The sequence below is a fragment of the Stomoxys calcitrans genome, chromosome 1, assembly GCF_963082655.1.
Source record: "Stomoxys calcitrans chromosome 1, idStoCalc2.1, whole genome shotgun sequence".
Taxonomy (NCBI): Eukaryota; Metazoa; Arthropoda; class Insecta; order Diptera; family Muscidae; genus Stomoxys; species Stomoxys calcitrans.
The window spans coordinates 240,524,576-240,531,393 of NC_081552.1; the positions used below are offsets into that span (position 1 = coordinate 240,524,576).

The 6,818-nt window shown below is 40.1% G+C and overlaps 1 long non-coding RNA gene across 1 annotated transcript; it reads right to left on the bottom strand.

Moving 5' to 3' along the window:
* Positions 1-515: 515 nt before the first annotated feature.
* LOC131995627 (uncharacterized) lies at positions 516-1,282 on the bottom strand. Its single transcript, XR_009397518.1, has 3 exons — positions 1,126-1,282; positions 941-1,058; positions 516-862 (listed from the first exon to the last, which is right to left on the bottom strand). It is a non-coding gene; the product is annotated as an uncharacterized LOC131995627 (long non-coding RNA).
* Positions 1,283-6,818: the final 5,536 nt, after the last annotated feature.

A 6,818-nucleotide genomic window follows, 5' to 3' on the forward strand; every position in this document is an offset into this window, starting at 1 on the left:
TCTTGACTTCGTGAGCCACTAGAGGGCGCTATTCTCGTCCGATTTGACTGAAATTTTGCACGTAGTGTTTTGGTATCACTTCCAACAACTGTGCTAAGTATGTTCATAATCTGGTATAGCTGTCATATAAACCGATCTTGGATCTTGATTTCTTGAGCCAATAGAGCGAGCAATTCTCATCCGATTTGGCTGAAATTTTGCACGAGGTGCTTTGTTATGACTTCCAATAAGTGTGCTAAGTATGGTGTAAATCGGTTTATTACCTGATATAGCTGTCATATTAACCGATCGGGGAACTTGACTTCTTGAGCCTCTAGAGGGTGCAATTCTCATCCGATTTGGCAGAAATTTTGTACAACGGCTACTCTCATGACTTTCAACACACGTGTCTAATATCAATAGCTTGGTACAACTCCCATTTAGGGCTATCTCCCGATTTTGCTTCTTCAGCCCCTACAAGGCGCAATTCTTATCCAAATGAAGTGAAATATTACACAATGACTTCTACAATGTTCGGCATTCATTTATGTACCAAATGGGACCATAACTTGATATAGCTCCAATAACATAACAGTTCTTATTCAATATTCTTTGTTTGCCTCAAAAAAGAGATACCGCGCATAGAACTCGGCAAATGCGATGCATGGTGGATGGTATATAAGATTCGGCCCGGCCGAACTTAGAACGCTCTTACTTGTTCAATTTCTTCTTTTCCATCTTAGCACTTCTTGCATTCTATCCTAGCACTTCTTGGACTCCATCTTAACACATACATATGTTTTCAACTCACCCCAATACACACATGGATAAATTATGTCTTCCGAGGAGTTATCGTGATGAAAAATGCAAAACTAATAAAAACCTATTAATAATAACAAATTTATGAGATGCATAAAATATTAGTTCCACCTCCATAAAAACCAGAAACTAAAACGCTCACCAATGGAATTTTTGCACCAGACCGCACAAAGAGTGGATACCAAAAAACCAGCCAAATCTAAAATGCTATGTGGCTTCTGTATTGAATTCTTCACAAAAATAAAGAAAGAAAACGCCCACTTCCGTCCCAAAAAGGGAACACAAACCAAATAAATGTGAGGAAACACAAAAACAAAACGACATTACCTTAAGTGGAAAGTGCCTGTGTAAATTAGTCTAAAACGTTAGTGTCAATTTTGATAGCTCCTAAAACAACAAAAGAAACACCTTTTGGCGTCTGCCATGAGGCTGTGGTCTTAATAGCGGTTGCATATTAATCGAAACCATAAAAGCCCAGGCATAAAATCAGAAGTTTGGTGTTTGTTTTTTCTATTTTCTGTTTTTGTTGCAATGCCTACTATCTCGAGCATTATTAATTTCAATTCCATTCGAGTTTAACAACTCATTAGATAGTGATTTTCGATATTTGCTCGTTATAGTCTATCAGATGGAAGGACAGACAGATGTTTCGATGAAGATGCCAGTCTTCGTTCGTTTTCATAGAAGTTGGAGGTGTGTTAGTTACAACAAACGGAAATGCTATTGTTATAAAGTATTTAAGATAAAAAATGTCTTTTGACCAAAACTTTATTTAAATTGAAACGAATTTATGACAATGTTTTTTTGTTTGTTTGATTGTTAATCTTCGATAAGAAGGAAAGGAAATACAAGAAAACTCCAATAAGTCGTCATAGAAAATTTTTCAAAGAATTAAGTGATCATCCCAATCCCATGACCATTTGACGAAGATGGAGTTGTTGATGAGGCTTAAGGTGAGTGAGTATAGTTATTGAATGAGTGGGTTGTTCGAAAGTTTACATGAAGTCCCCTGTGGGCCAGAAGACCAGAGTTGTCGTTAACGAGTAAGAATTTTCTTATAAGAATAAAAAAAAAAATAAAAATAACATATATTGTGAAAAAATAATTTCCAACAACAAGTAAGAGCGTGCTAAGCTCTGCCGGGCCGAATCCTATATACCTCCCACCATGGATCGCATTTGTCGAGTTCTTTGTGCAATATCTCTTTTTACGCAAACAAACAATAATGAACAAGAACTGTTATGCTATTGGAGCTATATCAAGTTATAGTCCGATTCGGGCCATAAAAGAATTGAATGCTGAACATTGTATTGGTTTGCCCAAAAAGTAATTGCGGATTTCTCATATTGTCGGCGTTGACAAATTTTTTCACAGCTTGTGACTCTGTAATTGCATTCTTTCTTCTGTCAGTTATCAGCTGTTACTTTTAGCTTGCTTTAGAAAAAAAGTGTAAAAAAAGTATATTTGATTAAAGTTCATTCTAAGCTTTATTAAAAATGCATTTACTCTCTTTTAAAAAATCCGCAATTACTTTTTGGGCAACCATAGAAGTCATTGTGTAATATTTCAGTCCATTCGGATAAGAATTCCGCCTTGTATGGGCTCAAGAAGCAAAATCGGAAGATAGGTTTATATGGGAACTGTATCAAGCCAAAGAACGATTCCGACCATATTGAACACGTATATTGTAGGTCATGGGAGAATCCATTGTACGAAATTTCTGCCAAATCGGATGAGAATTGCGCCCTCTAGAGGCTTAATCCCAGATCATTTTATATAGTAGCAATATCAGGTTATGTACCAAGTTACGCCAAACTAGGCACGGTTGTTGAAAATCATAACAAAACACCTCATGCAAAATTTCAGCCAAATCGGATGAGAATTCCGCCCTCTAGGGGCTCAAGAAATCAAGATCCCAGATCAGTTTATATAGCAGCTACATCAGGTTATGTACCGACTTGCGCCAAACTAGGCACGGTTGTTGAAAGTCATAACAAAACACCTCATGCAAAATTTCAGTCAAATCGGACGAGAATTGCGCCCTCTAGCGGCTCAAGAAGTCAAGATCCCAGATCAGTTTATATAGCAGCTACATAAGGTTGTGAACCGATTTGAACCATACTCAGCAGAGTTGTTGGAAGTCATAACGAAACATGTCATGCCGAATTTCAGCCAAATCGGATTAAAATTGCGCCCTCTAGTGGCAAAAGAAGTCAAGGTCTAAGATCGGTCGGATATGGCAGATATACCAGGTTAAGAACCGATTTGAACCATAATTATCACAGTTGTTGGAAGTGATACCAAAACCCCTCATGCAAAATTTCAGTCAAATCGGATGAGAATTGCGCCCTCTAAAGGCTCAAGAAGTCAAGATCCCAGATCGGTTTTTATGGCAGCTACATCAGGTAATGTACCGATTTGCGCCAAACTAGGCACAGTTGTTGAAAGTCATAACAAAACACCTCATGAAAATTTCTCCCAAATCGGATGAGAATTGCGCCCTCTATAGGGTCAAGAAGTCAAGACCCAAGGTCGGTTTATATGTCAGCTATATCAAAACATGGACCGATTTGAACCAGCACAGCACTGTTTTTGGAAGTAAAACCAAAACACCTCATGCAAAATTTTAGCCAAATTGGGTGAGAATTACGCCCTCTAGAGGCTCAAGAAGTCAAGACCCAAGATCGGTTTAAATGGCAGCTACATCAGGTTATGAACCGATTTGAACCATACTTAGCGCAGTTGTTGGAAGTGATACCAAAACACCTCAAGCAAAATTTCTGCCAAATCGGATGAGAATTCCTCGGATCTAAAAGCTGAAGAAGTCCAGACCTCAGATCGGTTTATATGACACCTATATCAGGTTGTGTACCGATTTAAACCATACGTATCACAGATGTTGAAAGTCATAACAAAACACCTCATGAAAAATTTCAGTTAAATCGGATTAGAATTGCGCCCTCTAGTGGCTCAATAAGTCAAAATCCAAGATCGGTTTATATGGCTGCTATATCAAAATATGGGGGAGGCCACCGTAGCGCAGAGGTTAGCATGTCCGCCTATGACACTGAATGCCTGGGTCCGAATCCTGGCGAGACCATTAAAAAAAATTTATAGCTGTGGTTTTCCCCTCCTTATGCTGGCGACATTTGTGAGGTACTATGCCATTTAAAACTTCTCTCCAAAGGGGTGTCACACTGCGGCTCGCCGTTCGGACTCGGCTATAAAAAGGAGGCCCCTTATCATTGAGCTTAAACTTGAATCGGACTGCACACATTGATATGTGAGAAGTTTGCCCCTGTTCCTTAGGGGAATGTTCATGGGCAAAATTTTGCAATATTAAAACATGGACGGAATAGGCCCATTTACAATCCCAACCGATCTACACTAATAAAAAGTATTTGTGCAAAATTACAAACGCCTAACTTTACTCCTTCGAAAGTTAGCGTGCTTTCGACAGTCAGACGAACGGACGGACAGACGGACATGGCTAGATCGACATAAACTGCCATGACGATCAAGAATATATACACTTTATGGGGTCTAAGACGCATATTTCGAGGTGTTACAAACAGAATGATGAAATTAGTATACCCCCATCCTATGGTGGAGGGTATAACAAGTAAAAGGGCATTAAGTTCGGCCGGGCCGACCTTTGGATACCCACCACCTCGGGTATATATGTAAGCCCCCTTTCGTCACAATCCAGTGAAAATTGGATAACTTATGCGCCCAAATTCGGCACGGACATTGAGTGATATCTTATATATAAAAAAATCACTTTGTGTTTGTTTGTCAGTTTGGTTGTTTGTGTGTTCCTTATAGACTCAGAAACGGCTGAACCTATTTTCTTGAAATTTTCACTGATGGCGCATAATGATCCCGTGATGAAAATAGGGTACTACATTTTTTGATGTATGAAGGGGGAGCGGACCCTCCCCCTTACCCTAATTTTGCCAGACCTCGGAGATGGGTGGTGCGATTTAAGCAAAATTGTATGTGCTCTCTTATAGTAACCTACAAACAACAATTTGGTATCCAAATTTCGGATGGGATACCTAGGGGGCGCGCCCCACCCCCAAAACCTAGCAAATATATATATAGACCAATCACGACAATATGGGACTCAAATTAAAGGTATTTATAAGTACAAAACGTATCTGATATCCAATTGTCGGACCAAGGGTTTGGGGGACCACCCCAACCCCCAAAACCCTCCTAAATCGGACATATATACTGACAATAGCAATATGGGACTCAAATGAATGGTATTTGCAAGTAGATTATGAATTTGATATCCAAAGGTGGGACCAAGTTTCTAGGGGTCAACCCCTTCCCCAAAATACCCCTCAAAGGGACAAAAGTGTTTATGGCCCCCCTCCCAACCCAATAGAACTACCCAAATAGGACGTATTTCCTGACCATTGCAATATGGGGCTTAAATTAAAGACAATTTAGAGTAGAACAAGAATCTGATATATATTTTCAGGGCCAAGTCACTGAGTGGCCGACCCATCCCTCAAAACGGCCCAAAAACGGTCTCGACAATGGAAATATGGGGCTCAAATGAAAGGTAATTGGGAGTAGATTACGAATGTGATATCAACATTCGGGACCAACTGTCTTACCGATGTCCCACCCACATAGGAGGTATTGGCTCACCATGACTATATGGGTTTTAAAGAGAGTGGAGCTCGATATTGATAGTTTTTAGGGCCCATACCCCAAACCGGACATATTTGGTGACTTTTGCAGTCCAATTTGATGTCCAATTTTGAGGCCAATGGCAATATGGGTTTCAAATAAATGAAATTTCAGAGTTGAGCATGTTGCTGATATATTTCCAGGGCTAAGTGTTTGGGCGACCCTCTCACTCCCCAAAACACCCCTAGATCGGACATATTTACCGATCATGTCAATGTGGGGCTTAAGTGAAAGGTATTGGGGAGTAGAGCACGAAATTGTTACCCACTTTCGGAATCAATTTTCTGGGTGTCTGGCCTTTCCCCTACAGCAACCCACAAACAGCAATTATTTACTGACCATCGCAATATGGGGCTCAAATAAAGGTATTTGGGAGAAGAATACAAATACGACCATGGTAATATGTGGCTCAAATGAAAGGTATTTGAGATTTAACAAGTAAAAGCGTGCTAAGTTCGGCCGGGCCGAATCTTATATACCCTCCACCATGGATCGCATTTGTTGAGTCTTTTCCCGGCATCTCTTCTTAGGCAAAAAAAAATGGATATAAGAAATGATTTGCTCTGCTATTAGCGCGATATCAAGATATGGTCCGGTTTGGACCACAATTAAATTATATGTTGGAGACCTGTGTAAAATGTCAGCCAATTCGAATAAGAATTGCGCCCTTTGTGGGCTCAAGAAGTAAAATAGAGAGATCGATTTCTATGGGAGCTGTATCGGCCTATAGACCAATTCAGACCATAATAAACACGTATGTTAATGGTCATGAGAGAATCCGTCGTACAAAATTTCAGGCAAATCGGATAAGAATTGCGCCCTCTAGAAGCTCAAGAAGCCAAGACCCAGCTATGTAAGGTTATGGACCGATTTGAACTATACTTGGCACAATTGTTGGATATAATAACAAAACACGTCGTGCAAAATTTCATTCCAATCGGATAAGAATTGCGCACTCTAGAGGCTCAAGAAGTCAAGACCCAAGATCGGTTTATATGGCAGCTATATCAGGTTATGAACCGATTTGAGCCATACTTGGCACAATTGTTGGATGTCATAACAAAACACGTCGTGCAAAATTTCATTCCAATCGGATAAGAATTGCGCACTCTAGAGGCTCAAGAAGTCAAGACCCAAGATCGGTTTATATGGCAGCTATATCAAAACATGGACCGATATGGCCCATTTACAATACCAACCGACCTACACTAATAAGAAGTATTTATGCAAAATTTCAAGCGGCTAGCTTTACTCCTTCGGAAGTTAGCGTGCTTTCGACAGACAGACGGACGGACGGACGGACGGACGGACGGACG